Genomic DNA, 13,747 nt, shown 5'->3' on the forward strand with positions numbered 1-13,747 from the left:
AGAAGCCATTATGGAAACTTTTTTGATCTACCAAGGCAAAAGCTTTTTCATAATTAATAATAATTAAAGAAAGCCTACCTGATCTTACTTCATACCTTCCTTAAGACAGGAAATGTCTCACTGAGGGTCAGAGGGCACCTATGTTCTTAAAAACATTACCATCAAAATTCACATCATGGTTGATTTTAGCATGACAGAAAGATTTTATGGGTGTCCCCATCAATAAGCTATGTCTGCCTTTTGAAGACCAGCCAGGTAAATTCAGAGATAAAGCCTGTTGGACTTGGAATCAGGAAGATGTGAGTTCAGATGCAGCCTTAGGCAATTCCTATCTATGTGATTCTAGGCAAGCCATTAAACCTCTATCTGCTTCCATTTTCTCATCTAAAAAATGAGGATAATAAAACTTACTTCTCCAGATTATTTGAGGATAAATGAGATAATATTTGTAATGTGTTTTGCAAACCTCAAAATGCTTTATAAATGCTATCATTATCATCATAATCCAGGAAGCTGATGAATACAAGCAGATGAATTCTTTGCTTCCATCAACCCAAAAAACAAACAAAAAATAGAAAATGATCCTCAGACCTGTGAAGCCTTCTACTTTTGAAAAGAAGCTGGAAAAGTACTGAGAATTGCTTCCTAAGGGGCTAAGAATTGCACACTTTTTAGATGATCTTTAAATAATAATTCAGTTGTTCCTACTCCGACTAGGATATGATCTCTAGTGATCAGCAATAGACATTTTCCTAGGGAGACAATTATTTAAAATTTCCTTCACATTTTGCAGGTGAGCTTGTATTCTGAACCCGCTGTTGCCCTGGAACTATGTATCTCTGTGTTTGACAGGCAAATCAAACTGTAGCTGACTGAGGCAGCTTCTGGGGTATTCTGGCTTTTTCAAGTGGTAACTGGTTTCCATTGGTTAAACTTCTCTAAGAAACAGTGTTGTTCATCCCTCTTTTGAAGAGGACCAAAGACAACAGAGGGGGATGTCTTGATTTGCCCCTGAATTAGATTGAAAGAGACAGAGTTGCGCAGAGCCATCAGTCTCCATCTTTCTTCCAGCCACTGAAATCCACAGACAAGACTGGTCTAGGTTGCAGTAATGACCTTAGCTTTTTCAATGGCTGACCCAGTTCTAAGCACTCCATAGTGCCTGCTTCAGTCACCTTCATGGCCATCAAAACAAATTGTCTTTGTCTGTCCATTCTTGGGGGTCTTCACATGCTTGGGGTAGACATTCCCACTAACTCACCCATGGGGTTGAGGCTCGTCATTTACCATCAACCTCATCTGGCCATCCAATTTCCCAGAATTGTTTTACTGGGGTATAACTATTGTGCTTGTCCAGTATATGAGCCTTTCCCCCCAAGAAACAGTGATAACCAGAGTCAATAGAACCTACATGGTTTGGTAGAAAGCATCTTGACTCTAGAACCAAGGATGTGGGTTGGAATCCCAGTTGTTTAATTTAATTTTTAATTTAATTTAATTTAAGATCCCTCATGTAATCTTAAACAAGTTATTTGATTTCTCTGGTCTATATTTTCCTCCTCTATTTGGACAACGTCATCTCCAAGGTTCTTCATCCCTCAAAAACCTAAGACTGCATTTTTCTCCATTTTCAGTTTACTTAGAGAAATCAACTTGAATTTATTATTTCTTCTCATCTTCGGTCTTCCTCATAATTTGCTAACTTTGAATTTTGCTGAAATTAACTAACTGGTCTGCCTGAATACTGACAACGAATCTGGAAATTCCTTCTACTGCTATAACTAGTCATTTTCTCTCCATTAAAATATTGTATAAAATCAGTCACTAATCTGGAGCCATTCTGAAGTGATTCTATGTTTTAACCTTGCTTGACTTTGGCTACTTGTGGCCAGTCTGCAGGAGAGGGTGTCAGCATGCTCAAGAGTCCTATCTCCGTAGCACTAATCCATCTGCCCATAATGCTGTCATAGGAGATGAGCCAAGGCTGCACTACTCCATCTCCTTATTGAGATGTGCATCAATTAGGATTATCTTACCTGTTTATGGAAGTTATTTGCACCTGTCCATAAAAGCAGGGTCCAGGCTGTGACCAAAGTTGTTGCTGCAATGAATTCCTTTTTGTCTTAATTATCCTCAATTTTCCATATTAATCAGGGTGAGTTCTAAACAAAGACTTTTCCTTTTAGCAATGTAGTGAGTGTTTAAGAAATTTTGTTTAATAGGGGACAGCTGGGTGGCTCAGTGGATAGAGGGCCAAGCCTAGAGAATAGAGGTCCTGGATTCAAATCTGTCCTCAGGTACTTCCTAATTATGTGACCCTGAGCAGGTCACTGAACCCCTATTGCCTAGCCCTTAGCACTCTTCTGCCTTAGAACCAATACATCATATTGATTCTAAGATGGCGGGTAAGGGTTTTGGACGGGAAAAAAAATAATCTTGTTTAATATATTCTTTTAGAAGTAATTAGTCATCCTATAAGGATATGATGTTTATCAGTAATGCATAAGTCTTTTGGTCACTTTCATTTCTTAAATATTGAACCATATTTTCCCATTATTTTTACTTCACATGTATGACTAATTAAAATCGATAAATTAAAATGTTTTTGAAAATAATAGAGGGATACTGCTTGCCTGCAAACAACCCTTTGTCTGTCTCCATTTTCTACAGTTCAAAGTATCTTATTGAGGATGATTAAATGCCATGGAACAAGTATTGAAAATTACATCACAGGTATATTTTTAACTAGCAGCAAGCTGTCAACAACATGTCAGGAGGTAACAAACATTCCACAAAAAGGTGTCAAGAATTTTCACAGTGATGAAAGATCTGAAGAGCCGGGAAATCTTTTGGCAGTAACACTAAATATGGCCAAGAATAAGCCCATATCTCACAAACTGGGAGAGACGCTTTTAAGCTACCCTCATCAGACGTGTTGTTTCTACACTTGTACAAGGTGAAAAGAATGTAAAACCTTTGAAAATACTCATAAAAATTGAATCATAATATCAGTATTAAACAGGGCAAAAACTTTAGCTTTCCTGGTCCATCTTCTTGACCAGACACTTCCTAGCTGTGTGACCCTGGGCAAGTCACGTAACTCCCATTGCCTAGCTCTTGCTGCTCTTCTGCATTAGAACTGACACTTAGTACTGATTCTAATATCTAACAAAATAGAAGGATTTTTTTAAAAGAGGATGAATGAAAAGAGGAAGAGAAAGAGGCTTCAGAAAAAGAATTGTCTGTCACGAAGTCAGTGAGGCAACATAGTAGATAGAGCAAGGGCCTGAGATTGGGAAGATCTGAATTCAAATCCTGCCTCTAATACTTCCTAGCTGTTACCCTGTGCCTCAGTTTCCTCAGCTAAAAATAGGAATAACAATAGCACTGACCTCACAGGGCTGACATGAGGGACAAATAAAATAATATTTAAAGTACTTACCATGATGACCAAAAAATAGCAAGAGTTTAATAATTGTTCCTTCCTCCCCCTTCTGGTATTAGTGGCAAATCCCCCCCCCAAAAAAAAGCTCAGTTTTCTGATTTCAAGTCCAACGATGTCCCTACTGCTCTAAAATTAAACCAATAGTCGCCTCACCTTGGGACCTTTATAATCTCACATCTAGTTTTAGACATCTATAAAAATCAGACATGAAGGCAAAGCTGAGAGTTTGAACGAATAACACTCAGTCACTCTGCTATGCCCACAAGCACAAAATCCAACTCAAATGCCTCTCAGATGGGCAGCCCCTCCTGACTACTCTAGCTACTAATGCTTTGTTCTTCCTCCTCTTCCAGCTGTGAACATGTATATGTTAGCATCATTTGTACATCAGGGTCTTCTTGTAGAATGTAAACTTTTTGAGGATAGGGATTAAAAAAACAAAAAACAAAAACATGTTGGCTTTTGAGGCAACTACGTAGCAGAATAGATATAATGCCAGTCCTGGAGACAGGAGGTCCTGGCTCCCAAAGTGGTCTCAGACACCTGGGTAAGTCACTTAACCCCAATGGTCCAGCTTTTACCACTCTTCTGCCTTGAACCTATAGGGGTAAAAAGGGGGTTAATTTATAAAAAGATTGGACTGGATTATTTAAGAATAGGGTTGCCAGGAATTTAATTTATTCCAAAGAGATTTATTTACAATTTATTTACAAACTATAGAAAGAGTAAAGTAAGCAAATCAGAGACAGGATAGGGTAAGATATCTAGCCTAAGCACAAAGTAATTTACTCCTGGCCCCTGGCTCAACCCGGGCAGGGAGAGCTAGTCCTTAGACAGAGAGGATTCAGCAAAGCCAAGGACCTGGAGATGTCTCTCCTGAGGCTAGTCTCTTTAGAAAATCCAGGAAAGGAGTCAGCTTTTTCACTCAACATATATCAGTTCAAAGGGAGAGATTCAAAGACAGTCTCACCAGGTACAGGGTCTCAGGTCAAGTCAGCAGATCCTTCACCAGCCTCCAACTCAAAATCAGAACTCCAGAAGAAGACAAAGTTCAGGTTCCACTCCACTCAGGAAGTTGTAACTCCCTTTAAAGACACTTTTCTTTTGCATCACTTCCTGTGCCTTCCCCTAATTTTATGTCTACCAATCACAGTTGAAGCTTTGCTTAGGACGGCCCACAGGGCAGTCAGTTTGATTCTGATTTGTCACCCACTATTGCACATGTGGATCACAGACCTCCCCACTTAATGATTAAGTGGGATGTTTAAACTTTTGGTGATTAGTCATAAAAATGAACAGATCTCCCCACAACTGTAAGTAGGTTGTTTACACTTTTTGTGATTAAATCTAAAAATGGACAGGGGAGTTCATTTAATTTTCACAATCAGGGAAGAGTTAAATTTTATCTTTACAAACCAATTCTAAAACAGAGGGTAAGGTTTTGTTTTGTTTTTTAATCTTTGCCTTTGTATCCTAAGCGCCTAAGGAGTTGTTTATGTGGTAGGCACTTAATAAAGGCTTGCTTACTTGGATTAGATTGACTAGATAAAAGAGGAAACTATAACCAATAGATCAAAACTGCAATAGCTTGTGTCTAAGGAAAACATCTATGTGAAAAGAGAATCGAAAAAATTAGAAATGGAGCCAGAACTCTGGTGTTGTGGGCTATAGGCAGAGAAAAGAATGAGTCTTTACAATAGATGGGAAAGCCTGCTGATGCCCTTTCATCCAGAGGAATGATGTGAATAACTTTTTCTTAAGGGACCAAATTACCTAGATGTGTTTCTGACAACCTGGACAGCTTGTCTGAATAACAAAAGCGTTGCTAAAGATCTATCCTGCCTAGCAATTTTCTTGGTGATTGTCAAGAGTCATCTCTATTTTAAATATGCTAACAACACATTCATAATTCAGGGCTTATTTACAGGATTCAGGACTTACGTGTAGACGACTAATTTTTTTTTTTTTTAAGTGCAGCCTTAAATATCTTTTCTGGAGGTAAGTATTTATCATTTGAAAAAAAAAGCTAACTTGATAGAATTGAATTCCATGCCTTCTTTACAATGAGTTACCCAAAGTTTTGTAATTTCAAAAAAATTGAAAATTTAGATAAAGATTGAGGTATTATGTTGAATGAACTGGGTTTTTTTTTTTTTTGGTAGGAAATTTGGGGAAATACTAAGGACTTCTGGGGAACTAAGTCAAAGGTTCAAAATCTCCATTTATACAGACCTTAGAGAGATGCTTGAGCCACTTAGGTTTCATACAGACAGTAAGGGTCAGAGGCAAGACTTGAATCTAAATAATCCTGAGCCTACGTTTTTTTGAGCCCAAGGGCAGCTCTTGGGCCACTATTCCACAAAGGTCTTCAGAGAATGAGAAGCTGAGTAGGAAAGACAAAGACAGGAATAGTATGATGTAACAGAAAGTACTCTCAACCCACAGAAGAGGTTTGAATCTCACTCCGCTCTCCTATGAACCAGTGGCCAAGTCCTTGCGTCTCTCTCCAAATGTAAAGGACATTTGTCAAGTTCTCATAGATGCAATAGTCACTGGGAGAGATGGAAAGTTGAGGTAAGATATGCCTCTGATTTCATGATGTTCAGAGTTTATGTAGTAGGGGCAGCTAGGTGGTTCAGAGAGCCAGGGCTGGAGATGGGATGTCCTGGGTTCAAATTTGACTTCAGATACTTCCTAGCTGTGTGACCCCTGTTGCCTGGCCCTTACTGGAACCAATTCCTAGTATTGATTCTAAAATAGAAGGCAAGTATTTAAAAAATAATATTTATGGTAAATTGATTAGAGCGTTAACAAAAATTAACAAAAATGATTGTCAGCAACCTTCTCCTTGCTTTATATCTTTTTGGCAGTTGGATTTAAAGAATGGATATGATTCCAAAAGGTAAAGAGGATGGAGTAAAGCATTTCTTAAGTATTTAATATGTTCCCATGATTGTGCTAAGCCCTGGGAATACAAATAGAAATGTAAGACTTTCCTTGCTCTCAGGGGACTCACATTTTACTGGTGGGGAAAACAACTAAGGAAGGTTTCCTCTGCAAGTAAGATGGACAGGTCCCAAGGTCCTTACGATGCAGCAGAAAACTCTTCTTTAATGTTTCTGATGTTGAGCACAATGCCAGAGAATTTATTGAGAAGAGCTTTCTTTTGGGGGTCTTCAATGGATTTGGCTGTAGCACCTACAGGAACAATTAACAGGTTCCCTCCCCAAGGGGGCTGCTTCTCAGTAGGATGACTGAGGACTCTGGGTCGAAAGAAGAATCGCCATTCTCAAGGCTCTTGAGTTCAGAGTCCTGAACCAGCCCCATAATGGTCAGAAGGGAGATAGTGGTCTGAGTGGTGGTGATTCAGCGTACTTGGCACATAGTGCCTCCAGTTTCCTCTTTAAGAGTCTTGTTGTTTTAGCTGGATGGGCTTCTCTGCCCTGTAGGTAGTGGTTCCTTGGCAGGAGGCAGGGATGGTTGGAGCTGTCTCCACAGGAATGGCCTCCCCAGATGACTGAGGGCTTTGAGGGCTTCTCTGGAAGCAGCAATGGTAGTCTGGGGTGGGTTTGGGTACCCAGCCACTCCTCCTCTTACTGAGAGATGGTGGTGGTGGTGGTGAGAAAAGTTGACCCTGTCTCCACAATGATTTCTCCCCTCAATAATGGCAATGGGGGCTGCAAGACTCTTACTTTTTATTTACTATTTCCAGAGCTCTTGGGCTTTGAATCCTGGACTGTCTCCCTCAGGGTCTGATAGAATAAGGAAAAGGGGAAGGAAAAGCATTGGAGACATAGGAAGCAGGATAAAGAAAGCCACGCAAGACCTCAAGAAGCAGAACAGGACAGAGAATAGTCTAGTTAGATAAGAGTAGAGAGGACATGAAGAGGACAGCATCACTGATAAAGAGAAGAAGTAGTCAATGATAGAAAGCCTTGAAGGTCAGGCAGATTTTTCACTTTAATCTGTAGATGTCTCTGAAGGGTTTGGGGTTTGTTTTAAGTAGAGATTATTATAAAGATTGTAATTTAGAACTGAAGGGGACTGTAGGCATCATCTAGTCTAATTCATTACAGATATGATGGTCAGGACCCTCAGAGCGGTTTTCAAAACCAGTAAAATCGATTGCATGGAACCTGGGGGTCCTGGTCAACAATTTACTAGGTGACTGTTGGGCCATCAAGAGAGGAGGAGCAGCCTACAAGGAGGTCTCAGCTTCCTCCTTCCCCATCCTCAGAGCGGTGCTGATTTTCAAGTCAAAGGGGGCACAGGAAGGAGTTAATCTGGGCTGCCACCAAGTGTATGGAGATGCCCCAGCCCAGGAAGTGTGAGAGCCAGCAGGCGAGGCTCTCCACAAAAGCTCGCTATTCTCCAGAACTGTGGGGTTCTTATTGTGCCTGTTTTCTCGACCAAGAACAGTTGTGAGGCCAGAAAAAGGCAGGTCAGAGTGGCTAATCCATCCTCCACACGGCTGCCAAAGAGCTATTTCCACAGTATCAGTCTGATGGTGTCACTCCCTTGTTCAGAAACTCCAGGAGCTCCCTATGAACTCCAGGATCAAAAACAAGCGCTTCTGTTGGCATTGGAAGTCCATCACAACCTGCCTCTAATTGGCCTCTCCAGTCACAGTAGGCATTACTTGCCCTTCCCATTCTTGGTGTTTTAGCCCAACTAGGATTTGTGATGTTCTTCACACATAAAATCGCCTTTCTTGATGCTTTTGCCTGGGTGGGTCCCCATGTCTGAAAGGCACCCTCTTGTGTCCCCCTCTGAGAATCTATAATTTCCTTCAAATTTTATCTCAAGGGTCACCTTCTGCACGAATCTTTCCTGACGCCTCCAGATGCTAAAGGCTATCATCATCCACCCCCACCAAATTACCTTTATTTTATATCTACTAAGATATGTTGCGCAGGACAGCAGGATGGATTGAGGGTTAGATCTAGTCAGGAAGACTCATCTTCCCGAGTTCAAATCTGACCTCAGATACTTCCTAGCTCTATGATCTTGGGCAAGTCACTTAACCCTATGTGCCTCAGTTTCTTATCTATAAAATGAGCTGGAGAAGTTAATGGCGGACCACTTTAGTATCTCTGCCAAGAAAACCCCAAATGGGGTTTTGAAGAGTTGGACATGACTGAGACAAATGAACGACAAACAATATATCTTGCTTTCCTTTATAGAATGAATGGTCCAAAGAGTTCATTGTTGTCTTTATCTCTTAGTAACTAGCATGATGTCTGACACACAGGAAACATTCAATCAATATTTGTTGATGGCTAGATAAATTGAGGGAAGATAAATGGGTAGATAGTAAGATAATACCAATCTGTCCTTAAGTATAAGTCATTAGTCCCTAATGATCACTGTCCCAGGTCCTGAAAAATTAGTAGATATAATTGCTAAGTCACTGCCAGTTTTCTTTAAAAATCATAGAAAATGATGGGGCAGATGAGTGGATGTCCTAGAGACAGGATGTCCTGAGTTCAAATATTACCTCATATATTTCTTGGCTGTGTGACCCTGGGCAAGTCACTTAACCCCGGTTGTTTAGCCCTTATCACACTTCTGTCTTGGAACCAAAACACAGGATTTATTCTAAGGTAGAAGGTACGGATATATATATATATATATATATATATATATATATATATATTTAAAAAGAATGAATCATGTCAGTCGATAGTAATTTCATTTTTTTTACAAATTTACTATACTTGCAAATCATAGGAATGTTGCAGATCTATTCTACCTACATTTCAATAAAACATTTGAGAACTTTCTTTTGCTATTCACATCAAAAAGGTAGAAAGATGAGGGCCACATAAATAGTTGGTTTTAGAAATGATTAAATGGATTTCTCCCCAAAGTTGTCATTAATGGGTCTATGACAGCTTGGGGAAAGGTTTTAGGGGAGAACTGTGTTCAGTCCTGTGCTGTTTAACAGTTTTATAAAATATCTGAACAAAGGTATAGATGGGGTGCTTTCAAGCTTGACAAATGACAGGATGTTAAGAGAAGGTCCAAAATTTAAGAATACTCCAAAGAACCAAGCACATTTTTACATCAACATACCTACTTCTTCTAGAGTCCAGGAGAAAAGTCAAAAGCAGTAGTCATAATGAGCATTTATAAATCTCTTTGAGGAATCCAAAGTTACATATAGTTATCTCAATTCATCCTTTCAACACCGCTATGGAGGCAGGAATTATTATCACCATTTTACAGAAAAAACGGAGGTGAACAAAGGTTACATGACTTGCCCAGAGTGCATAGAGAGCATGTGTCTGAGCCTGGACTGGCCCCAGGTCTTCCTATCCACTGCACCATTTTGGAAAGGCTTTTGCTTTCCCCCTATAATAGGTAATTTCCCTCCCCAACTCTTCCCTCCTGGTGGATTACAGTTCTGACTATTCAGCATGCAGGTTAACATGTAAAACATATGTAATGTAGGTGCTTAAGTCTTCTGGCACGTGAATAATCATAAGATGGCAATTCTGAGACCAGATGTACCCAGGAGAACATCAATAACAGAAGAGAATTAGAAGAGGTGGGGTGGTTCCCATTGGATCCTAGCTACTGCAGTACTGGAGGGTCATTTGTTGATCCTGACTAGAACACTCACTCCAGTTCTGTAGTTTGTCCACCCATTTAATCTGAGAAAATGGAGGCTGAGCAGACAGAAGAATACTGTCTGCTCCCCCAATACTGAAACCAACGGCGAATTAAAGAAGTATCCCGATGAAGATACGGAGAGGAAGCAGACCTTTAAAAAGATCTTGAAACACTGATGAGATGGTCGAATCTTACATTTTGCTTCAAAGCAAGAATTCTGGAGCAATAATTAGAAAAGAAGACAAATAGGAAAGTGTTAGTATTAATAAATATTATTTATACTAGGATATAATATAAAGAAATAATGAAATATTAAATATTAAAGCATTTCATGAAGACTACATGCCAATGTTTCAGTCCCAGACAATAGCAGCCCCCAAGCACATACAGAGTATGAGTGCAAATACTGAAACAACTGGAGAAATTCTGAAGAAAATCATCCCTTCCTTGGAAGAGAGCCTGCAGTTGTCATCACTCACTGCAATCACAGCCAGCTCCTGCTCGAATAATATCCTGCGGAATGCTTACATGACCAACACTTTAAAGGAAGTGACTTTGACTGTGAGTCAAGACTGTTGATTCATCAAAGGAATTACTGGGGTCAACAGTGTCCGAATCAAAGAACTTCAAGAGGACACTCAGACAACCATCAAGCTCTGTCAGGAAGGCCATCCTCATTCCACTGAGAGTTGTTCTCATCAGAGGAAAGTCTGAGAGAGTTTGGAGTGGAGAAAGATCATAAGAGAATCTTATATGAGTCTTCCATCAAAGGACATGCATGACCCTATGATCCCAATGGCTATGATGAAACCTATGGCTATGGTGGCTTCATGATGATGTTGGATGGTTGAGGAGGACACACGGTGGGATTTCCCATGCTGGGAAGAAAAGGCTTTGATAAAACGTCCTCAGGTGGTCATCAGCACATTTTGTTGCCATCAAAAGGAGAGTGAACCTTTGTAGAGGACCCCACCACCTCTTCCTGATGTGTGGCAGAGTTGGCATTAGAGGTTGAAATCATCCTCTTCCTCCTCCACCACCTAAAGGAGGACATCTTATGGCTTATTGTAGAAGAGGAAGATCTGGTGACTGTGAGGATGGCATGGTTGATTTTAGTGCTAGGAGACTTGGGACACTCCAATAGCTATCTGGAGTCCTTCTGAATGGCAGATGACTTGTGAACCACAGGGTGGTTCTGGATAGGATTATTCCTATGCAAGAGGGCTAAGACTCTTTCAGTGATCCCGGTGGACCCATTATTACAACACAAATAAATATTCCCAAAGACTTGGTTGGATCTATTATTGGCAAAGGTGGTCAGTGAATGAAACAAGTCATGAATCGGATTCATCAATCAAAATCAATGGGCCTTTGGAAGGAAGTGAGGATTCGAATTATTGCCATTACAGAAGCAGAGGACTAGATGCAGAATGCACAGTATTTACTGTAAAACAGTGGGAAGCAGTAGGCAGATGCTGAAGGAGTCTAATGCAAAAGATTTGTTCTTTTTTATAGTGTGAAGCAGTATTCTGGGAAGTTTTTCTAAGATTAATGAAGAACTGAATAAGACCTGCATTTTTAAAAATCTGCTTCTGTTTAAAAAGTCAACATTCCTCTGCTTCATAGATATTCTACATTTGAAGTGTAGTGAAATCTTTGCTGTTCACCAGATGGAATGTTTTAGTTCCTTACAAACAGGGTTGGGGGGAAGAACACGCAAAACTAACATTAAATTTTTGAAACAAGAGCAGAGAGTGAATTTTATTTTGTTCGCTGCTATTGGTAAAAGGAAATATTCCCCCTACTGTAACTATTGTGAATGCCTTGTTTTGTGGTAACTGCTCATATTTTTTTTGGGGGGGGAGGGTCGTGACAGGGGAGAGAGTATCAATAGTCTGTGTCCCTAGCATCCATTCAGAAAATGTAATACTCTTTTGTAAGAAATATTTTATGATTTGTAAAATAAATTTAGTGAACCTAAAAAAAAGATGGGACAAATCAAAACTCTGTGAAGTCAGTTTGTATTTTTCATAGCTTATGATCTGACAGAGGGATTGGAAAGTTACACAATACAGCATCATCCTCAAATAGCCTCTGAAGAATCAGGAAACTAAAATAAGGAGAGACTGTGAGGCTTATTAGTTACAGGAGTAAGAACAAAGGGACTTTATAATTGGCAAACAATGAGATAATAGTCACAATTTCTAAAAACTGCATTGGAGCAAGAAAAAAAAAAACACTACAACAAAGAACAAGGGACACAATATCAGCCTTGAAAGCAGGATTATCAATCATTTTCATGAGCTTTACATTTTAGAGAATGTAATATGTATAGCCTTGAAGGAAGGGTGACAATACTTTCTTGTATGCACAGTCAACTAAAACACTGTTTAGTTCTTTCTCAGAAATATTTTTCTCAGCAAAGTACAATTCTTCCTTCTGCTCCTTTTATAGAAATTTGAATGTGAGTGCACCTCCCAGCACAGTGGTGCTTGACCATTTTTATGTGTAGTATGGCACATTTGTGAAGCTATTAGACCCCTTCTCAAAGTAATGTTTTCAAATGTACAAAATAAAATATATACAATTACAAAGGTAATCAACTATATTGAAATATTTATTAAAATAATTTTAAAATGTAATTTAAAAATATTTTTAAGTTCTCAGATATCTCCCCCCTTCCCCACTCTACACTAGAGAAGTACCCCATTTTACACACACACACACGTATATATAAACATATTATGAATACTTTTATTCATCAGTTCTTTCACTAGAGGTGGATAGCTCTTTCTTAATAGGTCCTTTGTAGTTGACTTGAATATTCATAATACTCAGAAGAGCTTAGTGGATCACACTGATTCTTCACATGATATTTCTCTTGCTGTGTACAACATTCTCTTGGTTCTACTTATTTCATTCTTCATTATATCACAAAAGTCTTTCCACGTAGTATTCAATCACAATCATATACCACAACTCGTCTAGCCATTCCTCCATTGATGGGCATCCCTTCAATTTTCAGTTCTTTGACACTACAAAGAGAGCTGCCAGAAATATTTATAGGTTCTTTTCCTTTTTCTCTCTTTACCTAATTAATAGTGGTATTGCTGGGCCAAAGAATATTGTTTTTTAATTCTTTGGGCTTAATTCCAGGTTGCTCTCCAAAATGGCTAAATCAGTTCACTGATCCATCAACAATGTATTAGTGCTCCATTTTTTTTTCTAATCCCCTCTAAAATTAGTCATTTTCCCCTTCTATCATTTTAGCCAATCTAATAGGTATGAGATGATATCTCAAAAGTGGTTTTAATTTGCATTTCTCCAATCAATAATGATTTAGATCATTTTTAATATGTCTATATATAGCTTTGATTTCTTCATTCAAAAAACTTTGACCATTTATCAATTGGGGAATGACTCATATTCTTATAAATTTGACAAAGTTCTTTATTTGAGAAGAGATCTTTATCTGAGAAACTGAAACATCATTGCCAAACTGCTTAAGAACATTGCTGAGGGAAGATAGTTCATAGGAATCATGGGATTTTAGGGCTAGAAGTATCAGTCGGGATCCAAGGCCCTGAGCCTAAGAGTTTTTAAAGACTTGAAATAAATCCCAAGGCTAGTCTGTGGCATATGTGGGACTAGGTATTAGGTCTTGACTCCCAGGCCAGGGACTTTACC

The 13,747-nt window shown here is 39.2% G+C and overlaps 1 pseudogene; it reads left to right on the forward strand.

The window, feature by feature from the left end:
• Positions 1 to 7,753: 7,753 nt before the first annotated feature.
• LOC100618073 (heterogeneous nuclear ribonucleoprotein K-like) lies at positions 7,754 to 11,606 on the forward strand (annotated as a pseudogene).
• Positions 11,607 to 13,747: the final 2,141 nt, after the last annotated feature.

Source organism: Monodelphis domestica, chromosome 8, assembly GCF_027887165.1.
Source record: "Monodelphis domestica isolate mMonDom1 chromosome 8, mMonDom1.pri, whole genome shotgun sequence".
Lineage (NCBI taxonomy): Eukaryota > Metazoa > Chordata > Mammalia > Didelphimorphia > Didelphidae > Monodelphis > Monodelphis domestica.